We start from the raw sequence: 19,042 nt of genomic DNA, 5'->3' as shown, positions 1-19,042 counted from the left end.
ATAGCCCTGCAGTATTACCAATACTTGATATTGTCAGATTATAACTTTTTCTGTCAATCTGATACTATCTCATTGTTTTAATTTACATCTTCCTAATTTCTAGTGTAGTTTAACATCTTTTATCTCTTGTCTATTTGGGTTTCTTGATCTATGAATTCCTTCATATATTGTCCATTCTTTCCCTCCTTTTCTGTTTCTTTTTGAGTTATAGAAACTCTTTATATATTCTGGAAACCAGTCCCTTTTTAGTTATGTCCAGTATTGATGTCTTCTTATCTGTAGGTTGTCCTTTATTTTGTTTATAGCATCCTTTGTGGTACCAAACTTCTAAATTATTGATTTATCAATTCTTTTTTATGGTTTATGCTCTTTGGAACTTTTAATGTCTCATTCAAGTTTGAGGAAGCAGTCATTCTGGTTGAGCAAAAGACTATAGAGACTTACCATGTCTGAAAGAATTTAGTGCTGTGGGAGGTGTTATGATATATTGGAAAGACACAGAACTGTAAGTGTGGAGACTAGTCTCAGGCAGCTTTAGCAGCTATTGTGTGTTTTGGAGAAATGACTCAACTGCTTTTCCTTTCCAAGTGTTTGTCTAAAGGGGGAGAGGATTTGGGTCTCTCTAAGACCCTAGTGTATTTAAAAATTTTATACACTTATGAGTTTTCTTAGGGGTTCATCTTATATTTCAGCCATAGAAATCATCTTAACAGCTTTCTAGGTTATTGGTATAATTTCTTGGACAGTAATAAAGAAAAATACACAAGGGGGAAACATATAAGGATTATATAAATCAAGGATAGAATGTCAGCTTAAAGCACACACTTTCTCTTTTACTTTTAAATATCTTAGGACAAAGCCTCAGCGTGAACCCAACTGATATTTTTGTGATATCAAAATACATCAGGTATAAGGGATGCAGATAATTTTTGCACAGATATTTAAGTTATATCATTTTCCCTTATAATTGTTATAATTGCCATTCTTGGTTAACCTAGTATTAACTATTTAGGCTATTTTTCTGAAGAGTCTATATACTTCCTCCTCAGGAACACTTCACTGAACTTGATTTCAGTTTAACTGATGCTGTGAGTTTTCTTTCAAGCTAGATCTTGCTATGCATGATGTTGTCTTCAGCCAATTTAGGGATCACTTGAGATCCTTGCAAATACCATGCAGTTATAACTGCAAATAAATTCTTGGACTTTTCTATGTTAAAATCCTTCTTGTTTGGCAAATTCAGTTTAATATTGTTACTTACTCCTCCTTCCTTTCATTTTTTAGCATACCACACCCTCCCCCACCAGAGTAGGTTTTTATTCATTTTAATCATAACAATACTCATTATAGGCATTACTTTACACTCACTTTAAGATTACTTTAGGCCAACAATACTGCAGCTATTAAAATTCAATTAAATCATAGAGTGTTAAACTGTTATGTTTAATATAAGCGCTGGTTAAAGTGGGGAGCTTTCATTTGTGCAGTTGTGGTTGTGCACTCAGACCTTCAGCTTTTGATCAGTCAGCAGTGACATATGCCAATTTCTCTCTAGTTAGGCTGGGAGTTTGGCTTCATATCACATTAAACAGAGGTGACACTTCTGGCCTACAACGTGACAGATGACCTTTCTGGAGATCATGGCACCTAATAGATCATTTAACATGAATAACTCTGACACATGACCAAATTCCTCAAGCATTAGAAAAACATCATGCAAGTCAATGCCATGTTGAAACCTGCTGTCATTTCCAATGAGTGTCCACAACTGCCATTGGCAGCTTTGAGAATTGTTGCCAATGATGCTGAGGACAGAGAGTCAAGCCATATTCCTATAGAGTGGTTTAAATTTATCTCAGGGGAAGAAAATGATATCTACAGGAGAAATCAAGCAATACCAGAAGACCATTTCCCTTTTCTCTTGACCTTACAATACAATTATTAAACTTTGTATAACTGGAGATTCTGACTAGCAAATAAAATAAGTTACTGATACTGAAACAAAGGCATGTTTAGTAAAATCGTGTTGAGCGAACAAACTGCAAGACTCACTGCTCATTCCTGTGACTGTGTACAGTAATAGACATCTTACTCATTGATTCAGTTACTTATTTAACTAGTTAACAAGTAGTTATTGATTGCCAACATTGGGCCAAGGCCTGGGCTAGGCATGGGAGGTTCAGTGGTGAGTGGTGAGTGGTGACACTGTCTTGCTCTCATAGGACAGACAATCAAATTATTGTATAGAGAACTGCTAATTAAAAAATACTACAAAGAAATTTGAAATTACCACAATGCTAAGTGCTATAAAAAAAGAGGGACATGGTGTTTTAAGGAAAGGGAGGTGAGGTAATGCTTCCCTGAGGAGGTAATGGTTAAGTTGTGAGCTAAGGGATAAGTAGAAGTTAAATACAATAAGAGAGAAATGAAATAATCCAGGCAGGGAACATTTTGGATTGAGTGCATACATTGACTCAGAGATATGAAGACTATTTCTCCTACCACTATTCTCAAGATCTTGTTGAATTGACTCTTTAGGTGTGCCTCAGATGATGAATTATGTGGAAACTGATTTATTTTATTGCCTTAACAATGCACTGTGTAGTTTGGAGAAAAAGATATGAAGAAGGTCTTTTGAAGTAAATTGAAAACAAACTTTCACGCTTGATCACACCTATAAAAGTGGGAATAATTCAATGATGAGACATATGCTTTATTAGAGGTCAATGTTCCTATCATGGTTATTAAATTTTTTAGCATTTTAATGAGTGCTTTCCTTCCAACCCAATTTTTCCATCTTTCTGATGTTCCTTTAAAATTATAGTTTATGCAGGACATTGTACTAAGTGAAATAAGCCAGGCACAGAAAGACACGTATTGCATGGTAACATTTAAGTGTGGTATCTAAGAAAGCTAACTCATGGTTGCAGAGAGTAGAATAATGGTTGTCAGGGACTTAGGGTGGGGAAGGGGAGATCAGAGGTCTAAGGCTACAAAGTTTCAGTTATACAAGATGAATAGATTCTGGAGATCTAATATACAGCATGGTGATTAATAATACTCTATTGTATACTTGAAATTTGCTGAAAGTAGATCTTAAGAGTATTCACTACATACATAAAAAGGTAAATATATGAGGGGATGAATATGTTAATTAGCTTGGTTTTGGTAATCATTTCACAATGTGTATATATATCAAAATATCATGGTGTATACCTTAAATATACTTACTTTTTTGTCAAGTATACCCCAATAAAGCTAGAACAAAATAAAATTGTAATTTGGGTCTATACCACCCCATTCTGAACACTAGGACTACAGTCAACATTACAGAATTTAAACGATTTCTAGCAAACTGTAAAGGACAACAGATTTAAACTTTATTTTAAATTACATGAATATCCTATTATAAAAACCATTAATAATGAAGATAAAATAAAGGTCTACTTTGGTGTAACTTCTTCCAAATTTTACTTTTCTTTCCAGAGGCAAAAAAACAAATATTGATTTGGGGTTTATTTTTCTAAAATTTTATCAATTCATTTCATAAATATGGATGACTATCAAACTATGTAGATTTGCTCAGTGTGTATCATCCTTTACTAATATAAGGTTGTAGGATATGTATTTATTAGATACTTTTTTAATGACACAGTGTGCTTTGACTATCTTATGTGATCTCACATGGTTTCATCTCATTGATGAAACATATATAGTTGTTCTCCTATTGATGGATATTTTGGGTTTAAATTTTTTTTTACCTTGTTAATTAAAATACAAATAAAAATAATTTTTTTACAGTAAGCAATGTTGCAGTGGGCACTTTTGTGTACGTTGCTTGTGTGAGAGTACAAACATTTCTCTGGGATTGATAGTGTCACATGGAATTGCTAGGTCAAAGAGTAGACACTTAAAAGATACATTTTGAAAGTTCCAAAAAGATGATGGATTTTCTAAATTATTTTGTGATTAAGAATAAGCTGATATATTAAAAATAAAAACAAGGGGACTGGACATATTAGGAGAGTGTATTCTGAGAATTAGCAAGAATTTGAACTTTTACGGAATGAGCACTGGGTGTTATTCTGTATGTTGGCAAATTGAACACCAATAAGAAATAAATTTATTATTAAAAATATATATACTTATTTTAGATTTGCAGCAAAATTGAGAAGAAAGTATAGAGAGTTTCCTGTATATTCCTTGTCCCCACTCATGCATAACATTCTCCACCAAAGTGGTACATTGTTACAATTGATGAAACTGCAGTGACACATCATTATCACCCAAAGTCATTTACATTAGATTTCACTCTTGGTGTTGTAGATTCAATGGATTTTGACAACTGTACAGTGACATATGTCCATCATTTTAGTATCATACATAAATTTCCCTGTACTAAAAATGCTCTGGGGACGCCTGGGTGGCTCAGCGGTTTAGCACCTGCCTTCCGCCCAGGGTGTAATCCTGGAGTCCTGGGATTGAGACCCACATCAGGCTCCCTGCATGTAGCCTGCTTCTCCTTCTGCCTGTGTCTCTGCCTCTCTCTCTCTCTCTCTCTGGGTCTCTCATGAATAAATAAATAAAATATTTAAAAAAAAAAGCACTGAGGGGGGCACTTGACAGGATGAGCACTGGGTGTTATTCTGTATGTTGGCAAACTGAACACCAATAAAAAATAAATTTATTAATAAAAAAAGAATGTGGAAGGGCAATCTCAATCAGTATTAAAAAAATAAAATAAAAATGCTCTGTGTGCCACCTATTCATTCATCTTTCCCCCTTGTTGGTAACCCCTGATATATTTTTTTAAGAGTTTGTTTATTTATTCATGAAGGACACAGAGAGAGGCAGAGACATAAGCAGAAGGAGAAGCAGGCTCCCTGCGGGGACCCCAATGCAGGACTTGATCCCAGGACCCTGGGATCACGCCCTGAGCCAAAGCGGGAGGCTTAACCCCCTGAGATATACAGGTGACCCAACCCCTGATATTTTTACTATTTCCATAGTTTTGTCTTTTTCAGAATGTCATATAGTGGAAATCATACATTATGTAGCCTTTTCAGATTGTCTTCTTTCACTTAGTATCATGTACTTAATGTTTGTTCATGTCTTTGTGACTTGATAGCTCATTTCTATTTTCCAGTAAGCATGTCATTATCTGGATGTACCACAGTTTATTTACCCATTCACCTACTGCAGAGCAACTTAGTTGCTTTCAAATTTTACCAATTATAAATAAAGCTGCCATAAATATCATGTAGAGATGATTGTGTGGACCTACATCTCATTTGGGTAAATACCAAGGGGCATGGTTGCTGGATCCTATAGTGAGTACATTTAGGTTTGCAAGAAACTTCCAAACTGTCTTCCAAAGTGGTTATACTATTTGGCATTCTCCTCAGCAGTGAATGAGAGTTCCTGTTGCTCCACATCTATCCAGCATTTGGTATTGTCACTGTTTTGGATTCTTGCCATTCTAATAGATGTCTAGTGATAGCTCATTATCTCAATTTGCAATTCTCTAATGACATATGTGTTGAGCATCTTTTTATATGCCTGCTTACCATTTGCATATCTTCTCTGATGAGGTGTCTAGATCCTTGGCCAATTTTAAACTAGGTTGTTCATTTTCTCATTGTTGAGTTTTAAGCGTTCTTTATATGTTTTGGTCAACAGCCCTTTATCAGAAAATTTTTTTGCAAGTATTTTTCTCCCAGTCTGTGTCCTCTTTTCTCGTTCTTTTGAGTGTTTAAACTTTTCAAAATTATTTCTAGCAAATTTGAAAGCCTATTAAAGATTTAAGGAGACATGTAATCCACATCCTTTTAGGATATCAATACTGAATTTACCAGAAATGTTGGGAGATGTGGACTTGTCTCAGCCCTTTGTCACCTTCCTGGGCCATTCATACTTTTCCCATAGTGACATGAAGTGGCTTTCTTCCATTTGCAAAAGAATTGCAAGATGAGACCATGGATTTAGTATAAGAAGACCAAATTTGTGAGACCTGAGGTGATTTAATCCTTGGCAAAATGTGCTCAGCTTCTCATTTAAGAAAAATAATTAAAACAAACCAGGGGTGTTCATGCTTATATCTGCTGGATTTAGAAGTTTCCCTGTGGGAGAAAATTATGCTTTAATGAAGCATTAGTTTAAGCTGGGTGGATTAAGTTGATAAAATTCATCTCCATAGTAATTTAGCAAGGGAAAAATTAAGATGTTGGCCACAGTTGCTATTAATTTGGTCTGAGCTAGATTTTATGAATACCTCTGCGAATGGTTATCTTCATTCCATTTGATTATTTAGCTACAAAGGACCAAAATTGCACATAGTGGGTCTTCAAAAGTGCTTTTGCTTATGAGTTACGTTTCAGTGTGAATGAGCTGATCTCATAATTCTCTTCAAATGTCTAACGACTATATTTTTTCTACATTTGTTTTACTGTATCTCTTATATTCTAAGAACTGTCTAATTCCTGATGGAATAATGAAGTTGTATAACATGATTTCTAGCTTTAAAGAATTTTACAGATGAATAGAAGAAAGACAAATGTATGGAACTCCTGTGACCCAAAAGTTATTTTCCTGGATGATTTGAGAGGGAAAAAAATTACAATTTTTTTTATAACTTCCTAAAGTACGATTTGCCTTCTGAACAGTGTTATTTGATTTATAGAAGCTGTGGACTAAGCTGTGATGGCTAATTTTATGAGTCAACTTGACTGGGTCATGGGGTTGCAGATAGTTCGTTAGACATTTCTAAGTGTCTATAAAGGAAGTTTCTAGATGAAATTAGCATTTGAATCACTAGACTTAGTAAAGCAGATTGTTCTCTCCCATGAGGGTGGGTTTTATCCAATTTCGAGGGTCTGAATAGAACAAACAGGTGGAGGAAGGGAGAATTTTCTCTTTTTGCCTGACTTTGTTAGCTGAGACATCAGTTTTCTATATACATTTAAAAATGTATATAATAAATGTACAAAAATACAGGATATATAGACACACATATTGTATATATACACATATACCTTCTGTATATTTATTCTATTTCTCTGGGAAACCCTGATTAGTACAAGAAACAGAGTACTTAAACCTAAAGGATATGTTATTTTAAAAAAAGACATTTGGATAAAAAGATAAACTTTGCATTCATAGTCTTAAGCTGCTGATAAAAATGACAAATATTTCCCTGTTTCTTACCCCCCAACAGTATTATTTTATCTGAAGATATAAAATTGAAAATCTAAGATCACTCAGATTATATTTAGCCGCACATGCCAGGTCAATTTATTTTAACATGCATAAGTCCGAATTGTTAGTAATAACCACATCAGGGAAGAACTGTAGGAAAAATCAATATTCCTGTTGAGATTTTTCAATAGTACTTAATGATTTTATGCATCTACTATATAGACGTGAAGAAGGCTCAGCTAAAACCCATAGCAGAATAAGCAAACACTGCCTGAAAAAGAATCTATACCAACACTTCACAAGATACATATGACCAGCATTTTAACTTTTAGTTGCAGTGGTCAGGTAGGTAATATTTTTTGGAAAATTACAGACTTGATCATGGTAAGGCTGTGCTGTGCCTCAGTTTCCTCATCTAAAAATTGTTATAATAAAGTATCTACTTCTCAAGATTGTGGTAAAGATTCAATGAAGTAGTTTAGGTAAACCTCTTAAAACGACATCTGGCATATAGGAAATGCTCCATACTCATTTAAAAAATAAAATCTAGGGACACCTGAGTGGCTCAGCGGTTGAGTGCCTGCCTTCAGCTCAGGGTGTGATTCCAGGATTCTGGATCGAGTTCCACATTGGGCTGCTTCTCCCTCTGTCTGTGTCTCTGCCTCTCTCTCACTCTCTCTCTGTATCACTCATGAATAAATAAATCTTTGAAAAATAAATAAAATAAATAAATAGAAAATAAAATCTAGTAGTGCTTCAGAGACCATCTTATAGAGATGACTGCTCTGAATTTCATTCCCAGACTTCTTTCTCTTTTGGTGACCTCCATTTATTGAAAACAAAGGCCTTTAGGAGTAAAAATATCCTGATTGGGGCCTCTTTAGCACTCCTCTCCCACTTCTCAATAACAAGGTTTCCTTAAAAATAGCCCAGAAGTTTTGTGATGTTGGGGGAAGGTAAAGGGGAATTGTGAAAGTCCATGACAGGCCGGTAGAGAAGAGTTTGAAAGAAAAGTATTTGAACAGGCCTAGGATTTATCAAACCATAAGGTCTTGTTAGTGGTTTTCAGAGTAACTCCTGGGAGATATTGTTGGAATTGAGAGCTAAGCTGAGAGTTCTACCTTCCTCAGTCCCTGAGAGATGCTGTGTGGCCGAGTATCCCTAGCAGCTTTTCCCCACAGGCTGGACAACCTGGGAAAGGTCTGAGCAGCCGGCCAGTGGTCTAGATTCTAGAATCCATTCAATAGGAGTTATGTTTAGGGCAATACATGTCACCTGATCCTACTTCATCTTATAGAGGACACTGAAGCCTATGTTGGTGATCCAGTTTCCCCAAAGTCACCCAATAGATTGTGGCAGAGCTGAGGCTAAATCTGGATCTCCTGATTGCATTCTGTGCTCATAGACACATCTGTGAAAGAAAAAAAAGGGGAAGAAGCTGCAAAACAGAGGATTAGTGGAGATGCATCTGGATTTACTTATTTCCCCAGGTGCACTATACTAAAATTTTATATCATAAGTGATGCCTATCATTTATTAAATGCTTACTATATAGTTAATTCTTCATGTACATATCTCATTTAATCCTTACAGTGACATGATGATGTAGGCACTCTGTGTTATCCTTACTTTATAGAGGGAACTGAGACATGAATAGGTTTGGCAAATTGTCTAGTATTATGCTGCTAATAAATGACAGCGCCAAGACAAGAATAACGGTTATTGGCAAATCATATTTCAGATGACAGTGAGGCCATTAAAAAGACCCCTGGGGAGAGCCCTGGGCACTTATCCACTCTGGGCTTTAGGTTATATATTTTTAAAGTGCAACAGTAATCTCTAAAATCCCTACGTAAATTATTGTTCTACACAGATGGCCTCTGACTTACAATGGTTTGACTTACAATTTTTTTGACTTTCTGATGGTGCAAAGGAATACACATTCAGTAGAAACTGTGCCTAGAATTTTAAATTTTTCTCTTTTCCTGGGCTAGTGGTACGCCATACAATATTCTCTCATGATGTCTCTCTCAGGGTCAGTGAGCTTCAGTTCCCAGTCAGCTACATGATTACAAGGCTAAACAATCAATACACTTAAAATCATTCTGTACTCGTGCAACCATTTTGTTTTTCACTTTCAGTACCATATTCCATTATCTTAGATAATCAACACTTTATTATAAAATAGGCTTTGTGTTACATGATTTTGCCCAACTATAATGCTAATGTAAGTGCAAATACTGAGCAAATTCAAGTGCGCTAGGCTAAGCTATAATGTTTGGGATGTTAAGTGTATCTTGGATGAATTTTTGACTTAAAATAGTTTCACCTTATGGTGGGTTTATCAGGACATAACACCATCATAAATCAAGGCAGATCTATAATTTTTCCTGTGTTTTGACTGTACACATGGTTTTTCTAACTCTTTATACTCCAAAATTTGAGAATAAGTAAGCATGGTTTTAAATTTCTGTTGAAATGAGGGTTAAATGATGTGATAGCTAATGCTAAAAGCTCTTGCTAATTCATTCTGGGATGGTTGTATGTCTCCCAGGACCACCCTTTTAGGTCTTCTTCCACTCCATTATTTCTGCTTTGATGGATGTTGATATTACCATGTTCCTGCTTAAGTGTCTTGGTACCTCTATTTTTTCTAGATTAAATGAGGTTTTAACAAGGCTTATGGGGTGATTTTTTGTCATTAAAATAACAAATGGGTTGAAAACAGCCTTCTGTCTCTTTGGAATCCACCACCATTAGTGAACTATAATCCAGCTGGTGGCAGAACAACGGAGAGCTAGAAAGAATGGAAAAGAATGTAAAATTTCCTGTGATTTGTCAGTGAAGATATAGATTCTCAAAAGTTTAAGAAAATAAATCTGAATCTATGAATGGCTAGTTTGACTTTCTAGAACAGCTCCTTATAAATGTGAAGTGGGGTTAGATCAGGGACAAAAGCCGTTTTGAAAAACATTCCAAGCTCAATGTTTCTGACTGTATTACTGTTGAAAGGCTGGAAAAGTAATAGTGCATGTTGATTCTTCTAGAACTTTAAACTTTGGAAATAAGTTGAGTAAGCATGTAAAATTTTAGAACTAACAGGATTTTAAACCTCAGGAAAAAAATTATGAGTTAAATCAGAACATGGCTATTCCCTAGGCAGAGAAGCTAATCTGGTACTAGGAATTCTGTTTCAAGCCTATACAACTGTCTAGGTAGGCAGAAATTGGAATCTTAGGTCCAAGGGGACTGAAATCCTCTGCCTGAAGTAGATCCTCACCAGGGGAAGAAAGATCAATATCAAAGCCAAGAGAACAATTCCCCTTCCTGTTTCTGATCTTAGTGATGAAAAAAAAAAAAAAAAAAAAACCCTGGAGATTGAGATTGATATAATCATGATAAGACATAATGTGTCTTTTAACAAACTACCAATTAAAACTTTTTAAAAATAATGACTACACTAATTCAACTAAAGATGTTGAATTGAGGTCAATTTAGGCCATTAACTAATGACAACAGAGACCACAGTAAATGATAGAGTACTCAACCTAATAGAAATTGAGATAAAAATTACTCTACACTGAGTTATATATGGATTAACTACTCTTCTCATAGTGAACATAGAAGAGCCTCAAACTCCAGAAACTTCTAATTTGTTTCTCACCCTCACTTTTCCAGTGGCTAGTTTTGTGATCTGGCCAAGCCTCTTCCCTTTAGGGGCTTCAGGTTGTCACAACTGTAAAATGGAGAATTTGGCTGACTCATCATTTGGATTTCTTTGACTTCTTATATTCCATACTTTTAAGTTTGCTTCCATGTAGTATGTTTAGTGGTAGAGATAGGAACAATAATACATTTTACTTATCATATAATTTGCAAGAAATGGAATCGTCCCCAAACACTCAAGTTCATGATTATCTCTCTTATTTCTTGATTCCAGAATCTTTGTGATTGGTATTTTATCAATGTTCTGAATAGTTGTTGTTAGCTCCTTGAAGGGAAAGACGCCTTATTCCACTTCACATCTTGAATTCTTAGCACAATTGCATGTGATTAGTATCTACCACCACCACTGCTAACATCAACAACAATAAATAATAATATCAACAGGAAAAGTTACTATATTAATTTAGTGTTGACTATGTGGTAGGCATTGTGCAAGGCACTTCATATACATCATCTTATTTAGGCCTCATGAGATAAGAGACAGAGAAATTGAGGCAACTTGCCCAAGGTCACACAGCCAGTAAGTGGCGGAACTAAGATTTGACATGTAACCTAAGTCTGTATGTCTCCAAAGCAATAATCTTACCTATCACAGTATGCTGTCTTCCTTGAAAATTTCTTAAACAACTAATAATAGATCATCCTTAATACTTACTATTAGAAATCTTGGGGACTAGGTTTGGCCATTAAATTTTATTTGTTGCTGTCATTGTTTTTTATGGTACTACAGAAACATTTCAAGTTGGAGATAATAGTAGTGGGTTTATTCTGGGAGAAATGTTTAGTATGTGTATCTGGGGGTACTTTAAAAAAGTTATAAGTGAAAAAACTTCAACTAGATTAAGAAAAGGAATTGATTAGCTCATTTTATAGAAAAGTCTGGGGGAGGTGTGGCTTCAGGCAATGCTGGATCCAAGTCACTTAGTCATGACATTTCTTCTTTGATCTTTAAATCTCTTGGTTTTGCTTTTCTTGCTTGTTCCCAGAAGGCTAAATCCCCATCGCAGAGAAGATTGCTCTAAGAGCTCCAGGTTTTTAGAATTTATATGATTCATCATTCTAGCAGAGAAGAAATATCATTCCTGATAATCTGGCAAAAATCCTAGGGAGGATATCACCTGAACATGTCAATCTCTGACCCATTGATTTGTCTAGAGAGGATGAAGTATTCTGATTGGCAACGCCTAGGTACTGAGAACTCCCCTATGACTTAGGAGGCCAGAAAATCTGGAGCAGCCTCAATCAAACCATATAAAATGAGCAAAAAGGTATAATGAAAGTGGAGGTGGGGATAGATAATTCTCCAAATGGAAGGCTAATACAGATAAATATCATAGCCTGCCATAAAATCTCCAGCTTTTCATTGTTTCAACAAATGGTGTTTTCCCTAGGGTACTGGAAAAAGCAGAGAGGGCTTATGTAGAAAGCAACTTGATCCCTGTCCCTTTTTTTGCCTCTAACTATGGAGTCTTCAACAAATCATTTATCCTCTTTTGATTTTAGTTCCTTTATTTGTAAAAGTGTGAGGTGAATGATTTGATCTTTCTGAACCTTTCCAACTCTGGCATTCTGTTTCTGAGTGTTAGTGATATTACCATGACCTCTGAATAGTAACAAAAAGCAGTTGCTTGTTTTAATGTAGCTCGGTGATTTCATACTTTCTTTAAAAACTCTAATTAGTACCTATAGTAAGTTAATACCTACTTCTCAATCCTGACATCTATGAAGAATCCCATTGAAGATATTAGATTTGTCATGGTGAGCTGGTCTGTAAACATGATGTAAGGCGGCAGCCGGGGTAGCTCAGTGGTTTAGCGCTGCCTTTGGCCTAGGGCGTGATCCTGGAGACCTGGGATGGAGTCCCATGTCAGGCTCCCTGCATGGGGCCTGCTTCTCCCTCTGCCTGTGTCTCTGCCTCTCTCTCTCTCTCCTCTCTGTGTTTCTTATGAGTAAATAAATAAAATCTCAAAAAAAAAATGGTGTAAGGAATGTATTCCTAGTTTTTGTTGCACATTTATAACCTTCATAGTTATCTGAGTTCCATGGGGACTGCAATCACGTCTATCTTTGCTCAGTGCTGAATTTCCAGTGTCTAGCTCAGTACTTGATATATAACAGATGCTTACAAAATATTCATTGAAAGGCTAAAGTAAAAAAACCTACAAAATTTCTTAAAACTTATACATTGTAGAGTCTTCCTGAGTATGAGTAGCTATACATAACTCAATATTTTGTATGAAAAGAAAACAAGTTGTAAGTGGCAACAATGAGGTTTGAACCCAGTTGGCCTAAGTTTACAACTCAAGAAGTTTTTGTAGCTATATTATGTTGCCTCTGGGGGGACCTCAAAGATCAAAGTCCAATGCTTTCTGGCTCTCATGATTGGTTTCCTTTCTAATGCCCTAGACTATTTCTGCTATTGGAAAGCAAATTATAATTTTCTACATCTTTTTATTTGCTTCTATTAGCAGTAGCATGCTTTGATATGCGAAGAATCATCTTTTGACCTTTTGCTACCACAGTCACAGTAATCCATCTTTCTGGGTTGAGATAGAGAGTTTGGGTCCTATTATTCTGAGTATATTTCAGAATATTTTTCTTTATGTGCAGGATGCACTAAAGTAGCATGACTAGACCTAAAGATAGGGCTTTCTCCATGTCATTTTCTTAATTAAGAATCAAATTTTCACTTGTTTTTTAGATCTTCTAGTATTGGTCTAAACTCACTATCAAATTTAATTTCCACTACTCAGCCTAAAGTCCCATGGTCCAGGTGGTCTAGTCATCTATAATCTACCATGTGCTTTGTACATATACCTTGCTTATGAGCTCTCCTTGCCTTGAATCTGTCCACCAGTACAAGGCCTATCCATCATCCAGTGTTTTTGCTGAAATTCATATTATCCATAAGAATTTTTCAAATTATAATTAAATTTCCCTTATTTGAATTTTATACTATTCATGGATTAGAACCAGCATTTCCCAAGTTGCTCTTAAGAACACACGTCTAGAGAAAAATGTCAAAGTGGTTTGGGAAATTTTAGTGTCTATGGGAAACAATTTTTGAAATTTTACTTGTTACTGTGAGTTTTCTTGAGGGCAGAGAGTAAGTGTAATTTTTTTTATACACTCATTGGCTAGTGTAGTCCTTATCATATAGGCTTTCAACAAATGTAGAATAAAGTAATGATTACTCAACAATTTCGCCCTTCATTATGTACTAGATTATATAACCTTCCATTTGCTTTGATATTTAAATTTTTGTTTTACCAGGGAGGTGAACATTATCTTAAAGAGAGCACTCATGTTTTATGAGTTTGTATTTTTCATAACATTTAGTTTAAGATTTGTCCTCTGTATGATAATGAATTAGAGACTTGTGATGTTGTTCTCACTTGACCTTTTTACCCTCTTTGTATGTAGGTACAGTGCAATCAGTGTTATTTTGACAGTTGGAATATTATATATTATTGTTGATTGATATGCTATTTTCCAGGATTTACCCTGAAGCAGCTATTTCAATATTACATTTGACTCAATATTTGGTGGTCTTTTCCCTAATTTATTGGGTCAAGCATATTCATTCTATTTCTCCTTTTACAAATCTGTTCAGCTTGGGTAGATATTACAGTGTGAGAAAAATTCTGCATTGAGTAGACCTTTCAACCTACCTTTGTATAAACCAGTGAGTCTTTATACTTCTGAAAACATTCCATAGAAAGGACTTAATAAATCAGAAGTTAAGGTTTCTAAGGCAGAAACTTGAAAATTTGATATAAACTCAGGCATTCAATCACTTACTTGAAGATAAGCACACCATGCTAGGAACTTTTGTAGAGAGATTTCTTTAATAACCTCTTACTACTATTGCTATTCTGAGACTATACCCTGTTGAACTGGACAAGAAAAGTTTTCTGTAAGAATTCATGTATTTAAAGCTAGGTTTCTTGGATTTGTGTTCTTCTGGGTATGTGCTGTAGCTCCAGCACATGCAATATATTTCAATTTTATTTTTCTAGCCATAAATTTATTATCTCCTTATCTTATGTATAGATACTTACTGTAATTACCTTCAATAAATTCTAGTGATCATCAAATTATCTACTATTCTAATTGTTCTATACACTAATAAATTCCTAATAATTTTTAGGAATATATATTATTAAATGGCCTTAGGACCTCCTGAAAGATGAGCATTTTTTAAGTTAACATATAGTGTATTATTAGTTTCAGGGGTAGAATTTAGTGATTCATAAGTTGCATATAATACCCAGTGTTCATTACATCAAGTGCCCTCCTTAAATAAATCACCTAAACAATTGTGATTATCAAAGGGTTGAGAACAAACTTACAAGAAGATAGGTTCCAGAAGATAGAAGTAGTCTCTTCCAAGATTAACTCCACAAATTCTCCAGCAGTTTCTTTCCAAAATGGAAAGCACAGGTGTGATACCAGAAAATCGGATGATCATAAAATAATTGCATTTTGAAGTGTCTTGAGAGCATACTTATTTTCTTATATATGGAAAAAAATGTATAGCTTTCCTCTGAGTAATTCTTGTGAAGGGGTTCAGAGGCAGGGACCTCAATTTTCAGTCCAGAGAACAATTAAAAATGGTGCACATATACTTTCCCCCTAGTATGAATCATAGACTCCTCTCTTCTGTCATTGAATCTTTTATATTTTGCATCTCTGGCACCTTCCCAAATTTCTCATTTTTATTTTTTAACTAAATATGTAAGCCTTTGTAAGTTTATATTAGTGACAATATAAACTATTATTTGGTAGCTCCCTAGAGCTTTGAGGCTGCTTGCCCATCTGACAGTGAGGCTTATAAAAGATGCAACAAAAGTTCTAAGGGTGTATTTTTATTTTTAAAATTTGGCACCATTTATTATCATGTGGTAGCTTCAGTGATTCCATTTCCTTTTGGATTTTTGAGAGATTTGATCTAACCATCACATAGACACATCCAAGGAAAAGTGGTGTGGTCTCTGTTTAACATTGAATGTGTCTTCCTTTGATAAAACACATTTAGTGCTCTGGGCAAACTTGCTTCACCATAAGGGAAAGCAAATCTGGAGACAGCAGACCAGCATCTCTAGGAGGTCTTTGGCTTTTGATATAAAATTATTAAGAGTAGAACCATGGACAGCAGCTATTGCTACTAGGCAGTGATGGTTAATTTCCCTGGCTTCCTGAGATTCTTGTGGAGAGTGCACAAGCACGAAACTTCACACTAATATAATTGCAACCCATCATATGACAGATGTTTCTCTCTCTCTTTCTCTCTCTGTGTGTATTAAAGAAGTAGGAAAAATGAGGAGATGGGCTACTGTCTTAGTCTTTTCAAGCTGCTATAATAGAATATTAGACTGGATGGCTTATAAGGAATTTATTTTTCACAGTTTTGAAGTCCAAGATTAAGGTGCCATCAGATTCTGTATCTGGTAAGGGCCTGCTTCCTGATTCATAGATGGATATCTTCTCTCTGTGTCCTCCCATAGTGGAAGGGGCAAGGGGGCTCTTTGGGATCTCTTTTGTAAGGGCATTAATCTCATCCATGAGGGCTCCACCCTCAGGACCTCATACTTCCCCAAGGCTCCACCTCCTAATACCATCACATTGAAATTAGAATTTCAACATAGGAATTTGAGGGGGGACACAAACCTTCAATCCATAGCATCTACCCTGTGCACAAGGGCTCAGACTGAATCCCTTTGTTCCTGACAATAGTTGCAACACTTGAGTAGAACTCTATAATTACAGAGTATCTTCACGTATATTGTAATATTTGTTTCTAATAACAGCTTTGTATTAAGGATACTTCAGGATAATGCCCAAACCTTTTCACATGGTTTAAAGAGGCCCTTCTGGTATGGCCTCTACTTACCTCTTCAGCATTTCTTTTATTTCTCCCTTTCTTAAATTCTACTCTCTAGCCAGACTGAAGCCTTGTTATTTGCTAAATCACCAACTGTTTTTTGTCGTTCAGGTTTTGAATACCTATTTCCTCTGCCAAAACCCTTTTGTGGCTCACTCCCGTTTATAAGACCTGTCCTGACTCCTCCTGGATAAGGAGTTCCTCTTATGGGTATCCATACCAGGCTGTATATCACTTATTTCAGCACCTTCATGCTGTGTTGCCATTGTTTGCTTGACATCTTCCTTGATAGACTAACACTCCCTAAGAGCAGGAATCATATCTCATTCAACTTTAGAGCCTGGCACATACCTATCAAGTATAACTACTTCTTGAATTAATTTGTTTGGTTAATTAGGGCAGCTCTCATTATTACCATCTTGTAGGTAAGTGAATGAAAGCTCACAAAGTGTGAAAGGTCTTTCCAATGGAGACATATTTAGAAAGCAAGCAACATATCCATAACATAAATAATAACAGGGACAATAATAATAAAAATTTTGAATACCATGAACCAGAGACCATATACGTGTTTGCTCATTAAATTTTCCGATAAACTCTCTAATGTAGGAACTCTTACTATCCCTTATATCAAAAAGAGATTTAAGTTTCAGAGAAGTTTATTAACTTATTAAATGTCACACAGCGTGGGGGGAGAGAATCTCTGATTCTAGCACTTATCCTCCATTAATTTTCTTTGCTGCCTGGAAAGCAAAACACTGAAGCAGCAACTGCTTAGAGAAAGAAAAAGATAGCAATCAAGTGGTTGTTTTCCTTCAAGTTGTCAAAGGTTGATTTGACAGATGGACTTCACTGAATTGATACATCAAGTTCAAATTAATCTTATCCTGACTACTATTGCTTTTATAGATTCTAATGATATCCTTTCTTGCACTGTATTCTAGATTCCAAGTAATGTAGCTAAATTTAAGTTTCCAGACACAGAATATAAGGACCCTAGAATAAATGGGAAATACTTCCAAACTTTCATGCTAGATAACTATGTTTCTTCCATGCACTCTGTGTACACATCACTGTCAGACATAAAACTTCGATCTGGGTGGTCTGAGTCTGACCTAAATTGACAATTTATGTACCTTATGAGATAGATTTATGTTCTGGTAAGTTGTATACAGAATCAGTTAGAGCTGACAGGCTCATCTCCTCCTTCTGTAAGTGCTCCCCTAACACTTAGCATGCATCACTCACAGAGCCTTAATCAAAAGTTCTGGTAGGTTGAGAATGGGCAGCCTCTGCCTTTTACCTACCAGGTGAGGAGCTCCTTATAGACAGGGAGCACATCTAATTCATCACTACATCCAAAGCTTGGGGCACTTGTTTGAGCTCCATATATGTGTGCTGAATAAATGAGTTGATTTGGCATTGTCAGGACAAATCAGCCTGATAGCCCTTTCTCTCGTCACAACATTTCCCATTTCCATTTCAATTACGTGGGATAGTCAGGGTTTCCAAGTGTTCTTCCTCCAGCCTAAAGCACCATGCCTCTTTTAGGTGGTAGCATTTCCTTTTATGGCATCTTAGATGGTGTTCTAAGACTGTAACTACTGTGGAAACATCAGTATCCTGTCTTTAAATAGTGGAATAACATTTCTTGAAGATGTCTCAACTGCCTTATAAAATCATCATCAAGTTAGCATGACAAGGACTTTATTTTTTAAGATTTATTTATTTATTCATGAGAGGCACAGACTGAGAGAGAGAGAGAGGCAGAGACACAGGCAGAGTGAGAAGCAGGCTCCACGCAGGGAGGTGATCCCGGGATCACAGGGAGGTGATCCCAGGATCACAACCTGAGCCGAAGGCAGGCACTTCAACTGCTGAGCCACCCAGGCATCCCAGCATGACAGGTTCTTCTTGTTTATGTTACAGGTGCCCTGCTTTATGCAAAAGCTGTTTTTCTTTACACAGCTTTGTTGAGGTATAGCTGATATAAAATAAACTGTACATATATAAAGTGTACAATTTGATAAGTATTGACATATACTATGAAACTATCACCACAATCAAATAGTGAACAAATCTGTCATCCCAAAAGTTTTCTTGTTCCATTTATAAAATCTCTTCCTCTCAGGTTTCCTTATTCCCTCCTCCATCACTAGGCAATCACTGATCTGCTTCCTGTCATTATAAATTGCTATGCAGTTTCTTGAGTTTATATAAATGAAATCACAAAAGACG

This window comes from Vulpes vulpes, chromosome 4, assembly GCF_048418805.1.
Source record: "Vulpes vulpes isolate BD-2025 chromosome 4, VulVul3, whole genome shotgun sequence".
NCBI classification, from domain to species: Eukaryota; Metazoa; Chordata; class Mammalia; order Carnivora; family Canidae; genus Vulpes; species Vulpes vulpes.
The sequence above is the reverse complement of the archived record's forward strand: the minus strand, read 5'-3'. Positions refer to the sequence as shown.